At 41.8% G+C, this 27,821-nt stretch overlaps 1 long non-coding RNA gene across 3 annotated transcripts; it reads left to right on the forward strand.

Moving 5' to 3' along the window:
- The first annotated feature begins 13,762 nt into the window (after window positions 1-13,762).
- LOC306651337 lies at window positions 13,763-27,821 on the forward strand. 3 transcript variants are annotated; one of them, XR_013761134.1, is made up of 6 exons: window positions 13,763-14,104; window positions 17,901-18,316; window positions 19,105-19,136; window positions 22,114-22,177; window positions 23,917-25,869; window positions 25,913-27,821. It is a non-coding gene; the product is annotated as an uncharacterized lncRNA (long non-coding RNA). The 3 variants fall into 3 exon arrangements; XR_013761135.1 differs by lacking the exons at window positions 13,763-14,104; window positions 17,901-18,316; window positions 19,105-19,136 and having other exon boundaries at window positions 21,547-23,201; window positions 23,906-25,869; XR_013761136.1 differs by lacking the exons at window positions 13,763-14,104; window positions 17,901-18,316; window positions 19,105-19,136 and having other exon boundaries at window positions 21,547-23,201.

The raw sequence follows: 27,821 nt of genomic DNA on the forward strand, positions 1-27,821 counted from the left end.
TAATCCTCAGATGGGGTGTTGGGATTTGGAGTTCACACCAGCTGCATCTTCTCTATTAGCACCCACTCAAGAAGGTGACTACCAGGGAATACTTACATTGTGCTACTATTTCTTACTCAGAGATGACTTGGGTTCTCTTGTGTACATTAACTGTGTGGTCCCTTGGGCTTGGAAGTTTGATAAACCTGTTTCTGGACACCCTCAAGATATACTTGCATAAAAATGTTCTGTGGTGCAGGTATAATTTTCATCATATTCTCTTTTTCTAAAATAATTTTTTAGTTGTCAATGAACCTTTATTTTATTTATTTATTTATATGTGGTGCTGAGAATTGAACCCAGTGCCTCACACATACTAGGCAAACACTCTACCACTGAGCTACAATCCCAGACCCTCATCATATGCTCTTGCTTTATAAAGAATTACTCAGGGGAGATCCAAGATGGCAGACTAGAGGGAGGTTGCATTCCTTGTTGCTCCATAACTTGGGTTTCAAGCAGAGGGTATCTGTTTCTTGGTGAGGCAGTTTTTGCAGCTTATCGATCCCCTGCTGTTTACCCCATTTGTCTACTGCGATCACCTGCAGTCTGCCAGCTTTTTGAGTGCAGTCTGACTACTTTTTGAGTGCAGATTGCTCACTGTCTGGCACCTACCACCCACCATTTGCCTGCCGCTTGCCTGTCCATTGCCTGCCTTTCACCTACTCATCACCCACCACCCGAGGTTCACTCCTGGTCATTCAACAGCAGTCAGCAGACTGACCACAGACCACCAGTGGAGCACCAGCTTCCTGCTGTTGCCTGGAAGTTCACTGTCACAGTACCTGCAGGTTTGGTTACATGTGGCTGCTGCCATTTTGAGACAACAGCCAGGACTTGTAGGACCGCTGGCTGGACTGACTGCTCCCCACCACCAGGACCCCAAGACCGACTGACTGCACCCTACCACCAGGACCTCCAGGCCGACTGATTGCACCCCGCCTCCAGGATCCTGCAACCAGACCGACAACACCCCAGCTCCAGGACCCCTGCCCGACCAACTGCACCCGCCTCTAGGACCTCCAGTCAACCCCGCCCATACCCTGAGCTGCAGCTCCCCATTTGCCAACATATTTGGAAGCCAGAGCAGCCATCTTGGATAATCCTGGAAGCTGTATCTCCCATCTTTAGGTGGGGTAAATCCCATCCTGAGACGTCTGCTGGAGACTGGAAGCTCATTGTTAGAAAAGGTTTTGGAAACCTATAGGGTCACTACCAACCAAGAAAAGTCCAGGACCAGACGGATTCTCAGCCAAGTTCTACAAGACCTTCAAAGAAGAACTCATTCCAACACTTCTCAAAGTATTCCAGGAAACAGAAAAGGAGGGAACCCTACCAAACTCATTCTATGAAGCTAATATCACCCTCATACCCCAAACCAGGCAAAAACACATCAAAGAAAGAAAATTTTAGACCAATATCCTTGATGAATATAGACACAAAGATCCTTAACAAAATACTGGCAAACCATCTCCAAAAACATATTAAGAAGATAGTGCACCACGATCAAGTGGGGTTCATCCTGGGAATGCAAGGATGGTTCAACATCCATAAATCAGGGGCTGGGGATATAGCTCTGTTGATAGAGTGCTTGCCTTGCAAGCACAAGGCCCTGGGTTCAATCCCCAGTACCACAAAAAAATCCATAAATCAATAAATGTAATCCATCATGTCAATAGACTTAAAGATAAGAATCATATGGTTATTTCATTTGATGTAGAAAAAGCATTCGACAAAATACAACACTCCTTCATGCTCAAAACACTAGAAAAAATAGGGATAGTAGGAACATACTTGAACATTGTAGAGGCTATTATGTTAAGCCCACAGTCAACATCATTCTTAATGGAGAAAAACTGAAAGCATTCCCTTTAAAAATGGCAACAACACAGGGATGCCCTCTTTCACCACTTCTATTCAACATTGTACTTGAAATACTAGCCAGAGCAATTAGACAGACTAAAGAAATTAAAGGGATACGAGTAGGAAAAGAGGAACTCAAGCTGTCACTATTTGCTGATGACATGATTCTCTGTTTAGAGGATCCAAAAAACTCCAGAAAACTTCTAGACCTCATAAATGAATTTGGCAAAATAGCAGGATATAAAATCAACACATATAATTCTAAAGCATTTTTATACACAAGTGATGAAACATCTGAAAGGGAAATGAGTTACCATAAGCAGTGTGAAGAGGAGACCTCTCCCTTCTCTAGGATCCAGTACTCTGAAGTGGATACTGAGAGATGGCAGAGATGTCTGGGTCCATGGATCTTTTCCTGCACTCAGACTCACTCTGAAGCCCCCATAGGGTAGGATACAAAAGTCACCATGATCAGAGGTGACCAGCATTGGTTAGATTATGGCCATGCCCAGGACCCACATATGAAAGCTCACTCTCAGAATCCCAGTCACATAGTCTCCCCCATCAGTGGCACGAACCTGCCTTCCTCATGATGATATGATGATGACTGTGGATAGCAGGGAACTATGAGAACAGAACCCTCTCCCCAACAGAGTTGGATGGTATGCAGACTCAGTGTCACTGCCCTCATGGTATCCCTGAGGTAAATATTTGTGGTTGTGTGTCTCAAGATGGAGCCTTTGGTGTCTGTACGGTCTCTGAGCAGTTGGAAAGCTGTTACCTCAAGGTAGAAATTCTCTGAGCTGGTTTGGGAGGGGGGACTGTGTCCTCAGGTGTGGCATCTTTGAGCTGTTTGGTGGTTGGTGTCTAGGGTGAGAAGTCTCTGAACTGTTTGGGGACTATCTTTTAAAAAATGTTTTTATTAGTGCATTGTTATACATAATAGTGGGGTTCATTTTGACATTATTCATAGATGCATGTAACATAATTTACTCCGTTTCAGTCCCCAGTGCTGATGGGGAAGATCTTTATCCAGAAAGTTAGGTCTCTGAGCTGTTCATTTATCTGAATCCCAGGATGCTTTCTTTTTCTATTTATTTATTTAGGAGGGCTGGGGATTGAACCCAGGGTCTTGCACCCAGGATATTTACTTGAGCAGGCAAGATGGACCTTTCTTTCATAGGGCTTAGAACAAGGCCTGTGATGTCACATTTGATGTGATTTTATCTCATCCCTGCCCTGGAACTATGGAGATGAAAACACAAGCTCCTCATCCTCAGGAAGGGCAAGTCCTCAGTCATATGCAGCATGTGGGAACCTCTAGTAATACTACTACTAATAACAATATCTGCTAACATCAGCCCTATCTATGCTCAGAACCAAGCCTGTGAAAAACCCATGTACACATATTAACTCGATTTATCTGCCAAACGCAGTATAAGGGGGGTCACTATTTGCAGATTAAGAGGCTGAAGCCAAGTGAGGATTGGTGATATGCTCCAATCCTAGGTTCACTAGGCAGGGAGGAACTGGATATAGACTTGTACTCACTGGAGGTTCAAGCACAGTTGAGGTCAGGTGAGAAATGACAATGAAAAGGGACAGATAAATGTTTTCCTACGACCCCAAGGACTCTGAAACTGACTCATTATCAGGATGTCTGTTTCTTGTCTCTCTCTCTCTCACACATATACCCTGGTTAGTACCTGATATGTAGGTTGCAATTCTCACAGTACCTGCGGAGGTAATAGTAGGGATACAGTACCTACACAGGTAGGGAAAAGGCCAGATTCATCAGTTTTCACAAAGCCCCAGAACAAATGTAGAGATTCCTGCCTCCTCTTTCTATTTTAAAGAATTTTTGGCACCAAGAGTCATCAGGAGGTCAAAGTTTAAGAGGGTGCGTGACCAACCCTTCCCTTAACTGGGACATGTTCTTGTCCTGATGGGTAAAGGGATCGGATATGTGTCAAGGCAGTGGGAGAGTCTTCCCTCCTGAGACCCAAGCCAATTTCAGTCCCTAGAAACAGTCACTGGGGAAGGGCTTTCTTTCCCTTGTAGAGACAGACTTAGCTTCCAGTAGTATGTATGGGAGTGGTCAGAACTCCCCGGCTGCTAATTCAGTGGGGACAATGGGCTTCTAGAAATAGTTTCTCTGTCCTTGTCTGTCTCATGCTCTTTTGCTCTGCCTTCTCTGTGTTACTTTGTCTCTCTAACATATGGGATGGGTGTGACCTCACACATTCCATGAGGGCCTTTGCTCAGTTTTTTTCTGAGGGTATCATCCTTTGACAGCCATTTTCAAGGGAATCAGTTCTGGGGGATCACCCTGAGTCTATTGTCCAGGGAAGACATGGTCAGTTGAGAAAGGGTGGGGAAGGGGTCCTTTCTTGGGGAAAACCAGGACCTCCTCCCTGTGCATTGGTTAACCTGGGCCTCTGACTGTTGAAAGAGATATAGGGGCCTCTGCTAAAAATGAAAACAAAACAACAAAAAATTCACTCATGGCTCACTCAGGGTAAGTCAAAGTCCTCAGCATGGCTTAGAAGCCCCTATGTGATCTGACCCTCATTACATCTCTGACCTCATCTCCTGCCTCTATCTCCTTTGATCACATGCTGTCAGCCACACTGACCTCCTCATTGTTCCTCACACATGCTAGGTGGAGTTCCACCTTAGCACTTTTGCACTGGTTTTTACCTCTTAATTTTCCTTCCAGATATTCATTTCCCATAGGTTTCTGCTCTAATATCACATTCTCTGAAAGATCTTCTTTGGCCACTCTTTCTAGAAATGCTCCTCCCATCTCTATTTCATTACACTGACTTAATTTTCAGTACAGCAGTTACTACCATGTGGAAAAGTACGTGCTTACATTTTTGGGGTTGTATGATCCCATGAGTGCAAGGGTTTTTATCTGTTTTGTTGTTGTTTTTGTTGTTGTTTTCGGTCTCTTTCCATGTGGTTGTATTCCTATGACCCATAATAGTGTACAGCACATAATCTGGACAAAATGAATGAAGGAGTGAATAAACAAATGCAAAGTTATGGTGAGAGACATAACTAGACAAGATTTTGCCAAGGAACATCATCAGGTGTGATAGGATGATGACAGGATTTATTTGACCTGTTTACTGTCTTTGGGGACACAGGGAGATGGTCTTTTCCTGAACAGAATTTGAAGGTCCTCCTGTCTCTCTCACCCATTAAAGACAGAGACAATGCCCACACCAGACCTTCTGACCCATCAAGAACTCCATCTCTCCTGCCTCTTGGGGTCTATGGCTGGGTTCTCAGGCTGTTAGCTCCCAGCCCTCGTCCCCATTAGGCCTATTTTTACATTACCCAGGGAAGCACAAATGAGCACAATGTGCAGCACCCAGTAAGCATTTGATAACGCTCCGTATTATCACAGTGGACACTGCAAGGAGGTAAATATCAGCTTAGGAAGACCTTCTTCCATGTTCAAGACTGCAGCGAACATGCAGTCAGGGTTTTCGTCTTGACTTTGACCTCTTACTCTTTTGGTAACCTGAAATGGTTCGTGGGCATTTACATCAACCAGCTATTCCTCGTTTGCACCACCAAGGGGCGCGCGGGACTTTACAGTTCTGGTACGTACCACTGAGGGGAGCAGAGGTAAGACTGTCGACTCTGGAAGGTACCACCGGGGAGGGGGCCTCCATTTGGGAATAATCCCTGTTGTGTGTGTGTGACAGCACTGAGGATCTCCTCAAACCCACGTGGGCATCAATCATCGTTCTCAATAGAGGCACTACTGGTTCCCTCCGGCCTGGCCCTACTCCGTTCTCGAGGCCCATTGGCGTCTGCAGCTTTTTCACTTCTCTAACTTCACCCCTTCATTTCAACTTAGTTAAACCCAGCTGGGAACAGCAAAGTAGCACGCGATTGGCTTTGGGATGTGAAGGGTGGGGTCAAAGGCCATCCTGGGATATGATTGGTCACCGCTAGAGCGCCGAGTAAGCACTTCCGGGGTACAGAATGACTCCGGATGGACTCCCTGTCCCTGCCTCCCTTTTCGCATACCTTGTTCCCATTGGCCATCTTTTAGGGGCTGGCCAGATAATTGCAGAACCGGAGGTCAGGCAGCTGGGTAAGAGGTGTGTGTTGCTTTTCAATCTATAAAATTCTTTGAACTACCCATCAATTGTCCCAGCGGGGCTGAAGATGCTACCCCGGCAGGGTTCGCCCTAGTCACTTGCTTGTAACTAGTCTGGTGCTGGATTCGTGGCGTGATGGGTGCTTTGTTCACGTGAGCTCTTTCAATCATGTTTATCCATAACTCAGTCACAAACGTGGTCTGGAGCTTTTAACACCGCATCATCAGTCCTACAGAGGATTCAGTTAATGTTCAGGGAGAGGTCTCTGACCTTGTGTGATGTCTCTGCCCAGTAAGTAAAGTAAGTAAGATAGTTTGGGGAATGCGTATTGCTAGGTATGACATTTGAGATGCTGTTTGGGTATATTCTGAGTCGTTTTGAGTGGGATATTTTATGTGAATGGATTTTGTGTGCCTGTATTATATGGCTGTGAATTTTCTGTGCTTTTTGGGCATTCGTGTCCCTGAATGTGTGATCTCTCTGTTGGTGTCTGTACCCCAATGTGTGAAGTCTGAGCTATGTGTGATTCTGGGTCCCTAATTGTGTTTCTGAGTTGCTGGTGGCACTTTATCTTAAGGGGTAAAGTGGCTGAGCGGTTTGGGGGTCTTTGTCCAGGGTATAGATTTTCTGATTTGCCACAGACTTTAAATTCATGTGGTGTTTCTGAGCCATTTGAATTTATGCATTTCTGTTTTGGGGGCTTTATATTAGGTTGGGAAGTGTCTGAGTGGTGTGGGAGGTCTAAGGTATGTATCTGAACAGTTTTGTTTCCCAGAGTTGAGAACTTTGGTCTGGTGTGAGGAGAGTATGGGGGGATGTCTTTGTTGCAGCGTGCATGGTCTGTGTTCTGTTTGGGGCTTTTTTGTCTCAGGTCGTGAGCTCTTTCTGCAGGGATTTTGGAGTCTGTATTAAATTGTGAGTTCAGTGGGCTGCTTTTGGGTATCTGAACTGTTTGGAGGCTGTGTCTCAGGATTGAAATCTCTTCAGTTTTTGGTTGTGAGATCTCTATCCTGGAACTGTGGGGTTTGGAGCCTGGAAGATATGACTTTAAAGCCTGGAGCTCCCAAGTCCTGTTTGTATGATGTTGGGCAAGTTATTTGCTTCCTCAAGTCTCATTATGTGTGTATCATAATCAGTAAAATGGGACCAGTGCTTCTCTTGAAGAGAAACTGTACATCTCAGCAATGTGTGTAATGGTCTCTCTTTCAGCTATCCTTCAACAATTTTCTGAGAACCTGTTGTGTGCCTGAGTAATGTCTAGGTTCTGGGTATATGAGAATAAAACTGACAACGTTCCTGATTTTATAGAGTTGGCCAGTAAATATATAGCACATCCCAGGGTAGCAAGTGCTATATAAAATGTTAAAGTGGGCTGTATGCCATGGTGCATGCCTCTAATCCCAGCAAATCAGAAGGCTGAGGCAGAAGGATCATAAGTTCAAGGCCAACCTTGGCAACTTTGTGAGATCCTGTCTCAGAATAAAAATCAAGAAGGGGCTGGGAGTGTAGCTCAGTGGCAGAGCACCCCTGTGTTCAATCTCCAGTGCTGCACACAAAAAAATGTTTTAGGTGGGATCAGGAGAAAAAGGTAAGTGGGTAGGATGTTGTTTATTATTTACGGTGTACAAGGAAGGTCTCCCTGAAAAGGAGCTAACAGAATAGAGACTTGGAGGAAGGGAAGAAGCAGGTCATGTGATTATGTTCAGGAAGAGCATTCCAGGCAGAAGGAACAGCATATCCAACAGACCTGAGGAAGGAAGCTTTTTGGTGGGTTCTTGGATATCAAGGAGTCCTGTGATACTGGTCAAGCTTCATCCCAGGTTTTGACGTGTAGTACTCAGTGAAGGTGTCTGGTGTCCTTTTCTTTATTTCTCCCACAACCTGTGAGGGCTTTGTGTTATTCCTCATGTTGCAGATGAAGAACTGGAGGCTCAAAGTGCCCTGAGCCTGGTCTTTTGTTCACACTTGGAATTCCTAAAGGTGGGGAGGGTGACTTTCTATTGCACCAGGAGATAAGATAGCCTCAGAGCTAGAGGTAGTATGCCATGCACACTGAAAATCAGCCAGTGTGTCAGTATCATTATAATATGGTGACCATGACAACATGTCTTTTTTCCTTTTTATTGGTGCATTATAATTATACATAACAGTGGTATTTATTGTTTATATTTGTATATGCACATAATATAACAGTATAATTTGGTCAGTTTCATTCCTCAGTACCTCCCCTTTCTCTCTCTTCCTCTCTCCCTCAGTCCCCTTGTGCTCTACAGTTCTCCCTTCTATTTTCATGAGATCCCTCACCTTTTTTCTCTCTAGCTTCCACATATGAGAAAAAATTGTATGACCCTTGACTTTCTGAGTTTGTCTTATTTCACTTAGGGTGATGCTCTCCAGTTCCATCCTTTTACCAGTAAATGAGATAATTACATTCTTTTTTATGACTAAATAAATCTCCATGGTGTATACATACATTTTTCTATCATAACATTTCTACTTTGGGGGGGGGAGTTACTGGAGATTGACCCCAAAGGTACTTTACCACTGAGCTATATCTCCAGTCCTTTTGATTTTTTATTTTGAGACAGGGTCTCACTAAATTGCTGAGGCTGGCCTTGAACTTATGATCCTTCTGCCTCAGCCCCGTGAAGCATGTACCACCACACCTGGCTAGATTTCTACTTTTGATGGAGGGTGGGATTCCAGGTATGAGGAAGGAACTGGGATTTGGGAGAGAGGCAGAAAGGGGGAGATGAGGAACAGTGAGGGAAAACACACTGGTTTTATAATGTTGCCTAGATTTGGCCAATTTACCTTAATAAATCAATCGTTTTAAAATATGCTCTTTCTTTCCCTTCCCCTCCATTTTGCACCTGAGCCGAATTGTCCTAAAGATATTTTCTGAGGTAGAGCAAGCAAATGTACATATGTAGGGGCATCCCAACTTGGGGAGTTAGAGCCCAGGCACGGTGAAGACAACCTGGAGTGTGTTCCAGAGATTAAGGTTGTAAGGAGGATGTCCAGGGGATTAGGTGGGGAAGGGATGACTGGCTAAGGGTTGCAAACCTAAGTGGGGTGTGGAGGTCAATGGTGGGGAAGAGTTCAGCACAACAGAAGAGAAAGACTGCTGTGTGGGAAACGAATGACTTACAGACATTGGATTTCATCAATGAAGTAAATGTATTAAGGGTAACAGGAGCCAGGTGCCTCGCTTTTGCCAAAGGGAAATATGGAAAGCAAGAAAACTAGAACAGACTCTGAGATGATGTACTGGAATTGGAGGTCTGCACATGAACTCATGGTTTTCAATGTAAATGTGTATATGTGTGGATAGATTGATAGATTTGGATTTGTGTATGTAAATATGTGTCATGCATACATATATTTCAAAGTTTCTGGCAAAACAATACCCCAATAGTACTAAGCATATTTAACCCTCCAATCTTGGTTTCTAACTGCCATTTTCCACAGAAGGGAGCCAGGCCTTCTTGGAGAAATGATTGGTTCCATAGCTGGGAGAGGTAAAGGATAAGAAGAGTCTGGCTTCAATTGTGATGCCACTAATAAGAGAGTGTTCAAGGAATTATGAGAACTAAGACATGGAAACTGCTTGAAAGAACTCCTGATGATGAAACTGGGGACAATTTTAGCATCAAAATAAATAATGATAGTAATAGATTGTATCCCACTGAATAAAAAAGGGAACACTGAGTCCATACCAATACAAATAAATGAACAATTGAATTGCAAATTGATGCAAAATGGAATATTTAAATAATTTAAAAGAACTTTGTTATAAAATCTGAGTTAATCACAAATGGGAAAAGCGTAACTCTATAGGCAGGTACCACCTTCAAGAAGTGATGAAAGTGAGCATCATCAGAAATGGGACAAATTGGGCTGGGGATATAGCTCAATTGGTAGAGCGCTTGCTGCTCAAGCATAAGGCCCTGGGTTCAATCCCCAGCACTGCCAAAAAAAAAAAAAAAAAAAAAAAAAAAAGGACAAATTGAAATCATGTGCAACATGATAGGAAGCAATGTAAAGAAAAAGCAAACACATGAGATTTCTGCCAAAGATACATAACCAGAACTTAATAATGAGGAAGTAGGGGACAAACCCACCTGAGGGGCATTGTACAAAATAACTGGCCTATAGTTTCCCAAAGCACCAAAGCCTGAAAAGATAACAGAACTATTCCAGATCAAAGGACCCTAAAGAGATAGGATAAATAATTGCAACATGTGATTTTGAACTGGATTCTAGTACTATATATAAACTGCATTCTTGGAAAACCTGGCACAGTTTAATGAGTCTGTGTCAGTTAGCCCTCCATTACCATAACTAAATGCCTAAAATAATAAGAAGGAAGAAAGGTTATTTTGGTTCACAGTTTGGAGGTTTCAACTCATTGTTTTTAGTCAGTGGGCAAGGCAGTAAGTACATTATAGCAGAAGTACACGGCTTAGAAAAGCTGCTTACACTATGGCCTGATCAAGAAAGAAAGGAGAAGGACTGGGGGCCCACCATTCCCTTTAAGGGCATATCCCCAGTGGCTGGAAGACCTCTCACTAGGGCTCACCTCCTAAAATTTCTACCACTTCTCAATAGCTCCAAGCTGGGGACAAAGCTTTTAATACAAGAGCCCTTTGGTGACATTCCAGATCCAAAACAACAGGATCTGAGAATCAAATGACAGTACTGTGTCAATGCTAATTAATTTCCTTGTTTTGATGGTAGTATTGTGGTTACTTAGGAGAATGTCCTTGACTGTAGGAGTAACAGAATATCATATCTTGTTCCTGCCATTGGTTCAAGGGAGAGGAAAAGATTTTTGTAACTTTTTTTTGTAAAAATTTCAAAATAAAAAATTATGGAAAAATGATGCATTGGATGATGTCTTATATGCTTTATAGTTGAATTTCTTTTAAAAAGGCAATAACTCAGGCTGGGTATGGTGGCATATTGCCTATAATCCCAGTGACTCAAGAGGCTGAGGCAGGAGAATCACAAGTTTGAGGCTAACCTCCGCAACTTATCGAGGCCCTAAGCAACTTAGTGAGACCCTGTCTCAAAAATAAAAAGGGCTGAGTATATAGATCACTGGTAAAGCACTCCTGAGTTCAATCCCCAGTACCAAAAAACAAAAAAACAAAAAAACAAAAGGAGTTAGCTCCATAAAAATTTATTATTTGAACTATCACTGAAATGGACTTTAAAACAGTAAAATGTAAAACAAAATTTCCTTAACATTCCCTCCCTGGGTTTTAGGGGTTTTTGTTTGTTTCGCATTTCTGGGGATTGTATCCAGGGTCTGATGCATGCTAGAGAAGTACTCCACAACTGAGCCACATACCTCCAGCCCTCAGCACTCTCTCTAGGTGTTACTTGGACATTTTTGTTTTGTTTTGTGGTGCTAGGGATGGAACCCAGAGTTTTGTGCATGCTAGGAAAGCGCTCCACCACTGAGCTATGCCCCTACCGGCAGGTGTATCAACCTGGTCTACTAATCCCAGCTGAAAGAAGATAAGCTCCTGTCTGGGTCACTGCCCCATGTTTCCCCACAAGTACCAGCATTTCCTCTGCTCTGTGCCAGACATTTAGATTCCTTGTTTCCTTCAAATATTTGGCATTCATTCTCACTTTTTACATGGTATCTTAAGTAATGGTGTCACTGTGCACCATTTAATCTCCTGGGAGTCTGTGAGATGAAATGGAGAAGGGAAATATGATTTGGAGATAGGCCCACCTTGTCTGAACTGTCAACTCTGCCTTTTTTCCAACTGTGTGACTTGGGTGGGTCACTTATCCTTGCTGAGCCTCTGATCTTCACTCATAAGTGGGGGCTGATGCTCATCAGGCGGGTAATTATGGGTGTTTGGGAGAATATGTGTAAAAATACCTCATGTGGGCTCACATTTAGTTGATCTGGTAGTTGATGCAGCATAGCAGGGCAGGCAAGAGCAGGGGCTTGAGTGACATAGTCCAAGACTGAAATGTCCCCATGTCAAGCAGTGGGCAAGTTACTTAGGCTCTCTGTGCTTCCCTTGGCTCATCTGTTGTCAGAGTAGTAACTCTCCCTCTTTACAGAGTTATGTGAGGGTGAAATGAGGTGATTTGTCAGTCACTGAAGCAGCACCTAGCACAGAGCAAGAATGAGTGCATGCCTGCCATTGTTACCCCTTGCCAGTGTGGATTACTATAACAGTGGGTGATGTGCAGGGTAGGGGCTTCCCTGTGCTCCATGTGCCTTCCTGGCCTGCTCCACTCATGAAGCACTGGGTCCTTCACACCCTTACCAGAGGACCTGAACATTCTTCAGTCTCCTCTGTCACTAAAGTTGGTAAGGGGACAGGGCCACCAACTCAGCATCCCAGTAACACCATCTGTAGGTTGCAGGGCTGGGTGTCTTTGACACAAATGGCCTGGGAGAGAGAGAGAGAGAGGAAGGAAGGGAAGGAGGGTGGAGGATGTATGTCTCACCTGAATTGTTTCTTATTGCTGATGGAACAAATTCACGAACTTACTGACTCAAAACAACACAAATATATTCTCTTACAATTCTGGAGGTCAGAAGTCTCACAGGTTAGCAGACTGCATTCCTTCAGGAGACTCTGGGGGAGAATTCATCTCCTTGCTCTTCTACCTTTAGAGCCTGCCCACAGTTCTTAGCTGGTGTCCTTCCCCTCCATTTTCGGAACCAGCAATGGTCAGTTGGGCAGGGTGCCCAGCATGTGGGGGATAAGAGCATGTCAATGTCAATTGCTGTAGAGTGATTCTAGTAATAATAATACTATCAGGATTTTCCTCACACTTAATCTGCGCTGGACACCAGCTGACCACTTTACAAGAATCATGCTTTTCTTACACTAAGTCTGAGAGTGTGAATTCTACTTTTATCACCAGCTAACAGATGAGGAAACAAGCCTTGGATCTTTTTGTGTTCTTATCATCCCTGAGCTCAGTCCTTTTCAGGGGCCTTCTTCTTCCCTCTTCTTCCTTGTTAGTAGGCCCAGCATCTGAATTTCACAGTGGATTATGCTCTCTCTGGCCTTAGCCCCCAGCCAGCTGTCATCTGCACACATCCTACAGTCCCTTCCTGGGTGTCTGTTATACAGCATTGAAGTGATTCCAAACACTTACATAATTTGCTATAAAGATATTTTGGTTTCGAAGCTTATGTTTTGTCCTGTTTTGATGTTTAAGAGTGGATATCTTATTGGATACCATATGTGAGAATTTGGAATGAATTCCCCACTTCCTTTAAGAGTGTAAGCAAATTCACCCCTCCTCCTTAGAATCTGCTATATGTGAGTTACTGACCTCAACTATTGGACTTCGAAACATGTATAAACTCAAGAGTTTATATACCTTGAGAGCAGGGCTATACTCTGTTAGCTGCTTTTTGGAAGAGAGTCACAGTGTCACATCACTGTGACAGACCACACACTGTCAGCCACTTCTCTGCACAACGAGAGCTAAGGCTGCAACAGGCAAACACTGGAACCATGTTCTGACATCAAGGGATTTTCTGACATTGTTATCTCCACTGCAGTAGTCAAGCCAGCTTTTCCTAAGGATCACTTGCATAAAGATGTACATCTAACTTGGGTTAAACCTTACTTTTCACAGAGTAAAACTTTTCAATCCTGAATTCACATACTATGTAACTTACGTTTTTCATATATCAAGTATATTCCCTGTGAGTTTTGTTCGTGTTTTTTTTTCCATTTAAACATTGTGAAACCTAAGAAAAATGCTTTTATGTCAGTGGATGGTGGGTGATTCATGAAATCATAGTATGATCATTTCCTCATTTCCATCATATGATACAGTATCTGTGGCTCAGGGTGAGCCCAGGTGTAAGCCTAAGCTCTCCTGTTAAGTTAAAATGACTTTTATTTTCATTCAGGGAAGCCTGACAGAAACTTGTGGCCCCATGTTGACTGGTCACACATTGAAGTCTTGGTGTCACCTAGCACAACTCAGCCATGGGTAGTCTTTGTTTCAGCAATATCCATCTTTGCCAGCAGAGGGCGTCACAGTTCCAAGACAGTGAAGGCCTCAAAGAAGACAAAGGAGTGAGTTTTAAACATTAACTCCTAGCGGGCTGACAGTCCCCTAAGTGCATAAGCCTCAGGTCAGGGTGTCCCTTAGAGCTGCCACCTCTGAATATAGACATGTGGAGGCAGCCCCGGGGGAGGGGGCACTGCCCCTTCTTGATGGTCCCAGGTTTTAGTGAGTGCTATTCTTGGTTTTCTGCACATGCCCTCCTCTTCCTCATTTTCTTCTTCTACCAGGAGTTCATTTCCAAGGCTCTCATATTTTTAATCTTTTTCTCATCTAAAGTTTGCATTATAGACTTTTTTCCCCCATAAGATGTACTGGCTCTGAAACTGGAACCATGGGCAGCCAGTCAGGCCACAGCTTGGCCAGTCCTAAGGGCACAGGTCTAGATCCTAAAGACACTGGGGACAGTTCCAACAACCTGGGATTTAGAAGGCTACCAAACTCCCAGATACATCCTATGCAGTTGCCAGATCAGCCTCTGCCCAGTCCCCTCCCAGTGGCTGAATGTTGAGTCTAGAACCCCTCATTGGAACAAGTAGATGCCCCAGGTCTAGTGGTCTGGGGGAGACACATGCCAGGAGGGCCCCTAAGGGGAGCAAGCAGCAGAAGATCTCCACATGGCTTGAGGAGATATACAGCTGTGGGTTAAGGGACTGCCCACCCACTGCCTACTGTGCCTACCCACTGACCTGCTGTGCAGCTGCAGACCCATTTCCTGCCCTCTGTGGCTTCAGTCTCCTTACCTGCTCAGTGGGCATAATTATACTCTCAACATATGGGGGATGCTTGTGAGTGGAGGGAAGATGAAGCCATAAGAAAGCAGATTTGACCCAAGAAAAGTAGGAGAAAGTCAGACTCAGTGGGAAAGGACTGACATGGGCCACCTCACCCCCAGGGACTGCCTTCCTAGAAGTACTCAGGGTGATCAGGTAGGGGAATGCTCTGAGGCTGTGACCACAGCCATGGGTCAGAGACCAGGCAAAGTTGGCTCCATAGTGATTTGTGGTAGGCAGCTACCTCTGTCACTGGCTCCTTCCTGTTTATCCTCATCTCTGCTTACCAAAGCCCTGAGATGAGCTCAGAGAGCTCACTGCCTCATTTGGTTACTGTGAACCACATGCTGTCATTAGAGCTGTAAGCCATCATCACAACAGCCACCAGGGGAACACTTGTGTAATTTATCCAGCTCACATAGTCTAAAATGATTCTTATGATATGACATTATTTATTATCATCATTGTTTATTCAGTCTTTCTATGGGAAGTTAGATGGTATTTGATTTACTTTTTTGCCATCACATAGTCTCTGGTGAATAATCTTACCCATATGTGTAAATCTAGGAAAGATACAGAGATGATTATGAGGTAATAATCTTATTTATAATAGCACTAAACAATAAAACAATAACAACAACAAAGACCTGGAAACCACCCAATTATCCATTGACAGGAAGTGTACAAATAAATTGCACTATAATGGAATACTATACCCTGGAGTACTATATAACTATGAGATGGAATGAACCAAGGAGTACACAGAGATAATGTTAAGTGAAAAAAATCCAGATACGAAAGAGGACATACTATATGAGTCTCCTTATATATGGCTTAAAACCAAACAGAATTAGCATTAATACCTACATATACCTGCATTAAAACATTTTATAGAGCATAATGATTCTCACTGCCTGGTTGGCAAGTTTTTAATTTTTAAATTTTCTTTCAGATTTGCTTTGACTCATGGATTATTTAGAAGTGTATGACTTAATTCATACACAGTTGGAAACATTCCTGTTAACTTATTTGTAGTTTTTTTCTATTTTTGTTAGAGAAAATTCTCTAACAAAATTTCACCTATTTTATACTTGGTAAGATTTATTTTATGTTCTAGGATATGATCTATCTTGGTGAAACTTCCATATGCACTTGAAAAGAATATATAGTCTACTATTATGTGGAATATTCTGTACATGTCAATTAGATCCACTTGGTTCATGGTGTCATTCATCTCATCTATATATTATTGATTTCTTTTTCTATTCTGTCTGATTTGATTATGTAGTTTGAATCTTTGTGTTCATTTTTGTCCAGAAAAAAGTTAATATAGAAAGCCTGAGACTACTGTTCTTTGAAAGTTCGGTTTACAAGATTGGCCTTTGCCTGGCATCTGAGAACATGGATTTGGGGAGGTTTCCCATCATTATCTGCTTGATAAGAGTGATTAACTCCTAAACTCTTTGTTCAAGCAATATGATTTATATTAAACCCAAGCATTTCTTCTGGAAATCTGAAATCTTGGTACATGTTAGGCAGAGGGTGCCTATATTAGCAGCCACTAATAAAAACTTGGGCACCCAGGTTCTGATGAGTTTCCCTGGTAGAGAACACTTCACACATGTTGTCATAATTCATTACTAGAGGGAAAAATTGTGTGACTCTGCTGGGAAAGGACTCTTGGAAGTTTTACTAGTTTCTTCTAGACGTTGCCCGCTGCTGATTTTGCTTTGCATCCTTTGGCTATGACAAGTCTTAGCCATGAGGACAACTATATGTTGAGTTCTGTGAGTCCTCCCAGAGAATCACTGAAAGTAAAGATAGTCTTGGACATCCCTGGCACAGTGACAGCAGCCGTAGGATTCCTTGGCAAGACCCTAACTCACTATAATTTGGTGAAAGCTTTGTCAAATAAAGGAGGGATGAAGGGGTATGGGTGATAACCCCTTGGTGTCTGAGGGACTGTGGATTTTTCCATACTATGAAACAGCAGTTGAGCTGTTGTCCATTTTGAGAAGTAAATGCTAATTATAGAATTTAAAAATTATACATTCAACTGCAGGAGAGTTGGCTCACAGAATCCCTTGACTGCTTTTGTCTTTCTGGATGATATAAGGGGAAATAGGTGCAGTCAGGTACTGACTATGGATTTTGTTCTCTCTCTAGGCAGGAGGAAAAAGGACCTAAATGTTATCAAAGGTGAGCTTTGGGTAGGACAAAAATGATAAATGTTTTGAGTTGCTCTCTCCTTCAAATGGGAAAGGAAAAATTAATCAATTCCCTAGGCTGGAGCAAAGGTTTAGATAAAGCAGAGGGGAAAACACTCTTCAGCCTGTCTTTTAGCTTGGCTGCTGCAGGCCCCCTTCCAATGCTCCAGACAAGATCTCCCTTAGCTGCTATAATGGCAACCCTGTAAATACTAAATATACTGCTACAGGTGGGAAAAAAAATCAGCAAGATGAAAAAAGGGAGAATTTTTTAAATGACCTTGAATTTTGTGGCTATTGCATCTGGATGTATGATAAAACCTATGTAACATATCAGACAGTTTGACTATTCAATGTAGCTGTGCCCAGCAAGAGATTGCTATTTTCCAGTGTTCTCACTGGATAAATGGTAGAGACAAAAGGGATGGGAGGCTATGGAAACATGTTTAATTTTTTAATTCAGGATTTCATCCTGACAGTTCCTAGATGTGATGTGTCTTTGCAGTTAAATTATATAAAATTACTTTCCTATGACAGTGTTTTTTATCATCTCACATATAGTCCTTCCAGACAAAAGGACTGGAGGAGAGTACGGGATAATTAAAGAAATGTGAAGTTTAGATGACAGAATAGAACACACTGATTTCCTAACAATGGAGAAACCTCAAAACCTGCCACCTGGGGAGACACAGGGGAGGAAGAGGACATTAATGGTCTGTTTCTTTCAATGGTTCTAGAAAATTTCCCCTTTTCTTGAACAAATACGCCTCATGCTGCCTTTCTATCCACTGTGAGCACTTTGAAATCACACTGACTACTTTCCATAGGCACAACTGATAAGAAGAAAAGATTAAGAAGAAAAATGAAATCACCCTGCCTGCCGAGTCTCCAGTCACACCTGACAGAGACAGCAGGGGTGACCCCAGCATGTGAACTTCTCATGTAGAACACCCATCAATGTCATTCACACTTGGAAAGGGAATGAACTGTTATCATGGAGTAACAAAACTGAAACTGACTGCTTTCTGACAGTTCCTGTGAAACCAAAGACACAAGGACCAGGAATTGGATAGTGAAAGGTCCCACAGTGGGGTGGCCACAATGGGGATCCTGGTCAGCTGCCCTGTCTGACTGACATATGTCCTGCCTGAACAATTGTAAATGATTGGTTTCCAAGATTGTACTTGCTCGTGTACCTGCCTATCCTGAGCCTGCCTCAGCCCCTGGCAGGCATTCAGATCAGGTCAGAACTGGACTGAGCTTGAGTTGGTTACTTGGGCCAAGAAGAGAGATTAATACAAAAACTTAAGTAGTTGCCAGCCTTTCTAATATAGACCTTCCTGGTTAAGGGGATTTGTATTAGCTGGCCTATGATGGTTAGTTTTATGTGTTCACCTAGCTAGGCCGTGTACACATGTATTTTTTCAAACACCAGGCTTGAGGTCTCTGGAGGTACTTTTTAGATGAGACTGATATTTACTTCAGTAGACCTTACATAAAGTAGATGACCCTCCATAGTATAGTTGGGCCTAATCCAATCAGTTAAAGGCTTTGAGAGAAAAGAGACAGGGGTCCCTTCAGAAAAAAAAAATATTTTGTCTGCAAACAGGAATACCCTAACTGGCTAAAGGATATAATAGATCAGTACTGCAGAATAATCGCAAGTCTGCATGGTCCTAATACAGAGACCCATGGTATTCTTTTACCCTCCCACCCTCTGCACAGTGACAGCCATATAGCTCATCATTAGGACACTGGGATTGGTCATCCAATCATTTAGCATGTACTTCAATTCCACAGATGTTGGCTGGGTTCCTCTTGTGTCAGGCCCTCTGTTCTCTTCTGAGGACTCAGGGATATACTGACTATTTCCTGCCTGCCAGGAGGAACAAGGAGACTGGTGAGGGGATGATGGTGGAGAGAGGGAACCTTAGTGCAGTAAGAGCAAAAAGCATAGCTGGTTTTGTCAACCAAGTCATCAAAGATCAAAATATAAAAGTTCCCATTTAATTTTCCCCCATCTGTTCACAGGTTATCCTGGAAAAGATCCTTCTGGTCAGTAAGTTGCATTACCCTCATTCTGTTTCCCATGGGCATGCACAACTGCAAGGTAAACTGATACTGGTATGTTGAATCATATCAGAATGCAAGAATAGAATTGCCAGGCTGGGATCATGGCTCAGTGGTAGAGCGGTTGCCTTGCACATGTGAGGCATTGGGTTTGATCCAATAAAGGTACTGTGTCCATCTATAACTAAAAAATTTAAAAAAAGAATAGAATTGCCTTCAGTGATGTGATTTTTGAAAGCAGTCAATAAGTCTTTGTGAGATTCCAGATGTAGCAAAATATAAGTTTCCCTAAATGTACAAAAAATTGCATGTGTGCAAAGTCCTGTATATTTATATCTCTGCAATGTAGATTTGCACCCTGTAACCTTAAGCCTCCAAATAGCAGTAGCACCTTACAATCTTTCCAACACCAAAACTGTAGTATGAAATATCCAGCTTGCCCCAAACTGAGTAATATACTGGTTATAAATCACAACTTTAGGATTTAAACAGTATACTCAAACTCTTATTCACATCAAAGGATAGCAATGTTTGTGTCAGTACCAGGATTTGGTTTACAGGAAATAACATGGCAGTGTGGAGGAGGACACAATAGTTGCCAGGAAGGATTGTTGCTGCCTTCCTCTGTTTTGCTTCCTATGGTAAGAAAGTGGTTCAGGGACAGCTGTGGTGAGAGGTGAAGCTTCATTTCAAAAGTCAATGACTTTGCATGTTGATTTTGTATCCTGCTAATTTGCTTAATTTGTTTATCAGTTTTAAAAGCTTTTTGTGTGGAGTCTTTAGGACCTTCTAAGTATAGGATTATGTCATCTTCAAACTGGGATAGTTTGACTTCTTCCTTTCCTGTTTGTATCCCTTTTATTTCTTGACTGATTTATACACCAATAATTAACTTGTTGAGAAAAAAATATGGAAAGCAATCCCATTCACTACAGTCTCAAAAAAGAAAATACTAAGAATAGACCTAAAGAGGTGAATGGCCTCTACAATGAAAATTATAAAATATTGAATAAAGAAATCAAAGATATTAGAAGATGGAAAAGTCTTCCATGTTCATGGGTAAGCAGAATTAATATTGTTAAAATGGCAATATTGCCAAAAGGAATCTACGGTTCAATGCAATCTCCATCAAAATATCCATGACATTGTTCACAAAACTAGAAAAAAATTCTAAAAGTTGTATGGGAGAACAAAAGACTATGAATAGTCAAGAAATCCTCAGTGAAAAGAGAGTTCTGGAGTCATCACAATACCTGAATTCGAAATATACTGCAGAGCCATAGTAACAAAAACAGCTTGGCATTCACATAAAAACAGGCACATAGACCAATTGAAGAATAGAGGACTCCAGAAATAAACCCTCAACCTCACATCTACAGCCAACTGATCCTTGACAACAGCTTATGTTGGAGAAAGGCAGCCTCTTCAACAAATGTACATATAGAAAATTTAAACTAGAGTTAAACATCCAATTTAAGATATCAGAAAAAGAACCACAGGATAATCATAAAAGTATGATCAGAAATTAATGAAATAGGAAAAAAGTAATAGATTATTTTAATCATCTCAAAAACTGGTTCATTGGAAAGACTAATAAAAATAATAAATTTCTGGAAAAAAAGTGAATGACTGCCATGGGACGTTGATGCTCAGGATGGTTCTATAGTATCCATGACTCCTGGCTTCTGGAACTGGTATCCTTCTCAACAGGTACCATACTCTCCAGGCTAGGACACCAGAGTAAGGGGTTGTGCTAGATCTCTAAGATACCAGGGGATGCTCTCTATTGTGTGATTGCAGAGGAAATTGGGGTAATTACAGATGAAAGGAGAAGAGGGGAGATGATCTCTACACGTGGGGAGCTGGTGTCTGTTAGGTGAAGGGAAAACATTTTCTCTAAATCCTGATACTGCTCCAGGCTTTTGTGGAATGTGTACAAGAAAGTATAGAGGGTGATGGGAGGTGGATACAATGATTGCCTCAAGTCACATCACATGTGTTAAATGGTCCCTGAGAAAATCTACATCCTTTGGGAATCTAAAAGTTCATTTCTTATTTGATCAATTTAGAATTTACTTTAGTGTAAGAGCACTCATCTTGATTTTTTCCCAATCTTTTCACTATTGATGCACAATTTCACTTTTCTCATATTCTAAGTTTTCTCGTTATTTGAATTATCTTTGGACTTTCTTTTTCATTGATGTATATCTCTCCTTGTAACCATGCTTGTAATTATTATATCTATTTTCATTAACTATGTTAAACAATATAATTATTAAAAAAAAGTTCATGGCTGGGGTTGTGGCTCAGTGGTAGAGCTCTTGCCTAGCATGTGTGAGGCACTGGGTTCGATCCTCAGCCCCACATCTAAATAAATGAATAAAATATATTGTGTCCATTCTTTAAAAAAAAAAAAGTTCATTTCTGTTGGCTGTGGTGGTGCACACCTGTAATCCAACTATGTGGAAGACTGAGACAGGAGGGTGGTGAGTTCACAGCTGGCCTTGACAACTTAGTGAGACCCTGTCTCAAAATAAGAGTGGGCTGAGGGTTCAGTGGTAGGGCACTATTGGGATAAATCCCAGGAACCACAAAACAAACAAATAAAAGTCACTTAGTACTTGCTATGATTTGGTTGTGGTCTGTTCCCACCAAAACTCATGTTGAAATTGAATTGCCACTGTAATATGCTGAGAGGTAGGAGAGCCTTTAAGAGGTGTTTGGGTCATGGTGGCCCCACTGCAGAAAAGGTTAAGGTAGTTGCTATGAGAGCAGGTTAGTTACTTGCAAGGGTGGATTATTATAAGTCAAACCCACCCTACTTGCCCTTCCACTTTTCCTACCATGAGATAAGTAGCACATGGCTCTCAGCAAAAGGAAGCCAAGCAGACACTGCTGCCATACTCTTGGACTTCCCAGTCCTTGGAACCATGAGCTAAAATAAAACTCTTTTCTTTATAGGCTACCCAGTCTTGAGTATTCTGTTATAGCAACAGAAAATGGACTAAGATGGTACTCATTGCAATGCTATGAGGTGAGTATTAATGTAATCATCCCTTTTTACAGATGAGGAAACAAATTATGAGGTTAAGCAACTTGCCCAGAACTATTTAGTCAGCAAGGCTATTTACCCAGGCTAGAGAAACACAGAGAGACATATAATCCAATCCCAAAAGTTTACAATGCACTACAATGTCAGATGTCCTCTGGTTCAAAAGGCAGGTGAAAATGTCCATCAGCATTAATTGGATTATGTTGTATCTCTGTATGGATTGAACATGATGTCTGTTGAGTGCATTAAATAATATAGGAGTAATGAGTCAATACATGGAAAGCACAAGGAATGTTTTCTGGTCCAGACAGAAAGTTTGATTGCAATCATCAAGGTCAGCAGCAATATCCTTGTTATTGTCATTATATAAAATAGGTTTGATATGATATTAAACAAAAACCAACATATAGAACATTGTGAAGATGTTACCTTCCCTCCCAATGTCATAATTTTTAAAAATGTATGGAAAAATCCTGGGAGGGAATACAGCATGTATTAAGTGCTTTTGTCAAAGTGTGAAACTAGAAAATTTTCAAATATAACTTCTTTTCACTGTTTTGTTTATCTTTGTTGGCATTGCTCAGCCAGTGTTTCTACAATTCTAACATTTTTTTTTCTGGAGACTTGTTCTCTTAGGTATCTTGATGTTTCAGAATAAAACATTTGTTTTGATATCCTTTCAGGTGAAAAGCCAATCACTGAACATTTAAAACAGGATGATTTGAGGCAGTAGAGCGGAGCAGTGGGGGAAGCAGAGTGGCCCAAATGGAAGTTTAGCTGAAGTCTAGAGGTGTTCTGAAAAATGTCACAGTCAATACAAGGAAAAACACAAAACACCCCATATGTCCAAAAGAAGAGACAGTTGTATTGAGATAAATTAAGTCTCAGATCTTTTCTCTCTAACTCCAGTGACACCATCAGGTAGCACATGGTATCAACAAGACAGCACTGCTTGTGAGCTAGTTTGAGGTTGAGTCCCAGCCTTACCTGCAGCCTCAATTCCTCTGTGAGTTATCTGGGGCGGGAAGCTATGGATTTAGAAAGGGAAAACATAAAACACATGGCAGAAAGTGAGATGCAGATACAGGTTGTTGTAGTAATAAATTCAGAATTGGCAGGACTGGGTTGGGTCACTCAAATAAGAAATGTGCAACTGTGATAAAATACATTAATAGTGGATGCACAGTTGAAGTTTAGTTTTCTGGGCCTGTTTTTCTTCTAAGAGGATGGAGTGCTCCATTATTGTGAGAACCTCCCTCGTCTGAGTGAGGGAATTAAATACACTTAGTAATGCACATTTTTAGGATTTGCCATGAGCTGTGACAAGTAGGCATTGAATGTCTGAAGGTATGAAACTTCCTGGCCCTCACCAGTGACAGACACAGAAAGCTTTTTAGCCTGATTGGGAGTAGTACTGTGGCACTTTTGTGGGAACTTCAAAGCCAGCCTCTTGCAAAACTACCAGTGCTCCTTAACCTAATGCAGATCAGGGTAGCTGCCCAGAAATGGCTCATTGAGCTGAATAATATGGAGTTTATTTGACAACAGCTTTTCTAGTAATCCCACTCATAAATGTAAAACTTACTTCTGTGAGTGGTAACTTCAGGATTTGGGGGAAAATCACTTTAGCAGAACCTTTAGAGAATTCTTCCCCAGAGGCGATGCTCGAGTTGAAATGTGAAGGATGCATAGAAGTTTTTAACTAGTCAGGATCCTTTTAGGAAGAGGAACCAGTGTCAGTGGAGAAGTTTAAGAACTTGGAGAATGTGAAAGAAGCCCAACAAGTGGAAGCTCTCCTTTCCATATTACTATAGAGGTAAGCAGGGCTACACCACGCCTTGAAGACCTTGGCTAGGAATGTGATTTTTATGTAAAAAGCAACAAACATCCCTGTTGTAGTTTCAAATAGTGTGTTGTGTTGTATGTAACTTCCATAGCTTAGTCATGCTAGGGCAGTGGGAGAGTTTGCCAAGAGACCAGAGAAGACACCTGGAGAAGGGGTGTGAGACATTTATTGAAAAATGCTTATGGGGAAGATCCATTGGCAACAGGCTGGACGGATAGCACCCCTGTCTCTCACAGCGCTGAGGCAAGTGTTGCTTCTGTCTCTCATGATGTTACTCCAGAAAATTGTCTTCATCTTTCTCAATGTTTTGTCCAGTGGTGGCTGGATGGATGAGTGGCACTAGTCATCTTCAAAGTGCCTTCAGTTTTGTGTCAGGAAGAGAGACCTTCCTTCCTTCCATCCTCCCTTCCTCCCTCATTTCTTCCTTTCCTTCCATACTGGGGATGGAACCCAAGGTCTCACCCATGCTAGGCAAGGGATCTACCACTGAGCTACACCTCCAACCCTTTTTATTTTTTGGGACAGGGTCTCAATAAGTTGGATGGCTTCCTACTTTGATCCTCCTGCCTGAGCCTCCCCAATAACTGAGATTACAGGCATGTATCACCATACCTAACTAGGGAAAGGGACTTTATAAGTTAGTCTGTAGAAGTGGTGACATCATTAGCTTGGCATAGATAGAATAAAATGTGAATATTTATTTTCCTTTTCCTTAAAAAGTCAGGTTTGGAGATGTAATTTATATAATAAATAATTGTCCATCTTTTAAGGTATACAGGTTGTTGAATTTTGAGAGTATACAATTGTTTAACTACAATAAAATACAGAAAATTTCCATCACTCTAAAATGTTCCCTTGTGTCCATTTGCAGTCAGATTCCTTCTTCCACTCCCACACTCTGGCAATCATGGATATTATTTCTGTTCCTATGGTTTTGCCTTTTCTAGAATGCCATTTAGTTGAAACCATATAATATGTAGTGTTTTATGTCTGCCCTCTTTAGCATATTTTAGATAAATCCATTTTGCTACATCCATCAGTATTTTGTTTTTATTAAAGAGTACTATTCCTTTGAATGGGTATACCTCAGGTTTTCTCTTTTAATCCATATATACGTGTTGTTGGATATTTGTGTTATTTTCTAGTTTGGTTATTATGAATAAAAGCATATAAATATGTGAATACAGGTCTATGTGGACGTGTAATTTCATTTCTCTTGATTAGAATTCTCTAGGAGTAAAACTGCTGGGTCAAATGGTAAATGCATGCATAACATTAAAAGAAAGTGCCCAATGTTAGGCTATTCACTGCAACTTTCTTGTAGCTGTTTTTGTGATGTGCCTTTTCCCTCCCTCCTTTAACTTGTATCAGTCTACTTGTATCATTGAATCTAATTTGTCTCCTGTAGACCATATAGTTGGGTCTTATTTTCCTATCCAGTCTAATAATCTCTGCCTTTTAATCAGATTGTTTAATCCATTCACATTTGATGTTATTATTACAAGATAGTATGTTTGCCATTTTACTCTTTGTTTCATGTCATTTTTGTTCCTAAATTTCTCCTTTGCTGCTTTCTTTTGCATGAAATGAATATTGTCAAATGTTGCATTTTAATTTCCCTAATGATTTTTTTCACTACCTTTTTGAGTTATTTCCTGTGTTTGCTCTAGGCTATACAACTTATCAAAATTTTCTTCAGATTTATACTAATTTTAACACCAGGAGACTGCAGGAAAATCCCTTGGCAAGATCCTTCGTCTACAGTGGTGATGGGTGGCAGTGGCAGTGGCAGAAGCAGCAGTAACATTGGCTCCCACTGCATATGCAGGTATAGGTGCACATACCTATACCTGCTCCCACTGCATATGCAGGTATAGGTGACTGCTGCAACTGTTGCCAGACAGAAAAGTGATAGTGGTCATAGTCAAAGCCCTGCTTCTGGTGTGGTGAAGGACCTCCCCACACCCTGTGACAGCATCAGGCCCTGGATTGGGGCTCATGATCAACCTGCTGCATCTCCACGAGCCTATTTTGAGCCTACAAGGTACTTACCCACACAGCCCACCTGCTTGGCCCAGCCTGGCAATCCCCACCCCACCTCCACCCCATTCCATGGCTGCTTGACTGCACTCTGGGATAGCAGCAGTTATCTGTAAATATAACCCATGTCTAAGCAAGCCTAGAGAAACAGCAAAAGATCCTTTGGGGAGGGTTTGGCCCCTCCTATGCTACTTCATCTCCACCAGTCTCCTACCAGTTACCTTTCCCCACAACCTCCACTGTTTTGGAAAGTGCCATTAAGTTTGATCTTCTTAATACCTCATTACAAATTCAGTGAGTCCCTTTGGGAGGAAATTCCGAGCTATCTGCTTCAAAATCTGAGCCACAGCTTTGTAGTTGGGGAGTGGGGACAAAATTGGCACACTTTTCTGGGTTTGGTGGTGGACACCTGTAATCCCAGTGGCTCTGGAGGCTGAGACAGGAGGATTGAAAGTTCAAAGCCAGCCTCAGCAACTTAGCAAGGCCCTAAGCAACTCAGTGAAGTCCTGTCTCTAAATAAAATACCAAAAGGACTGGGGATGTGGCTCAGTGGTTAAGTGACCCTTGGTTCAATCTCCTGTACCAAATAAATAGTAATAAAAATGGCACATTTTTCTTTGAGTGATATACCCACTCGAGGAGCTGAGGTTTTGATGCAAGGGGAGGCAATAGCCTCATGTTTCCTTGATTTGCCTTTCCCAGTTTGAAAACACTGCTTTGTGATCTAGGACAAAACTTATGGAAGTCCTACTATTTTGAGCAGTGTTGCACCCAGGGTAGAGCCTCTGTCCCACCACTGGAGGATTAGCTAAAGGAGAGAGCCTCTACCTCTTACCATCACTTGCCTGGAACTTAGAATAAATGAAGAAACATTTTCTCACAGAAATCTACTAAAGTTTGATAAGAACGTTAGAGTCTTGGTGTTTGAAGAATATCTTGGTGTTGATAAGACTATCTGACTTCCCCATCCCATTTGGCAAGAGAGGTAAGCTCTGCTCAGACTGGTGTATCCAAGAGCACCTTCCTTGAATAATTTCATTTGCTGTATGCTCACAGGACCATTTTTCAGAGATTTTAAGTAGTTGTTTTATAACTTTTACAAGGGAGTGGGTATGTGGAGCTCCTCATGCTGGCATGCTGGAAGTAGAATTCCTTTATTATTGTAGCCTTAAAATAAATCTTAAAATAGGTAGTGTGCATCCCCCAATATTCTTTTTCCTTCACAAAATTATTAGGCCATTCAAGTTCCTTTACTTCCCCATATACATTTTTAAGTTAACCAGCTGGTCAATTTCTAGCCCCTAACCCCACACCAAAAAAGGCAATCAGGCATGTTAGTGCATGCCTGTGATCCCAGACTCTGAGGAGACTGGGGCAGGAGAAGCACAAGCTTGAGGACATCCTGGCAAATTTAGGGAGACCCTATCTTAAAATAAAAAATTTAAAAGGGCTGGGAATAAATCTTAGTGATAGAATACCTGCCTAGCATGTATTAGGCTATGGGTTCTAACACCAGTACTATAAAAAGTAAAATAAAATGGCTACAGCAATTTTGATTTGGATTGCATTGAATCTGGGGGACAATTAACATATCTACAATCCTAAGTTTTCCAAACCATTAATGTGGTATAACTTTCTATTTAAGACTGCTTCAGTTTCTTTCAACAGGGATTTGTAGGTTTCTGTGTACAAGTCTTGTATATATTTTGTTAAATTTACCACTAAATATTTTATGCTATA

This window comes from Sciurus vulgaris (assembly GCF_902686455.1).
Source record: "Sciurus vulgaris genome assembly, chromosome: X".
NCBI classification, from domain to species: domain Eukaryota; kingdom Metazoa; phylum Chordata; class Mammalia; order Rodentia; family Sciuridae; genus Sciurus; species Sciurus vulgaris.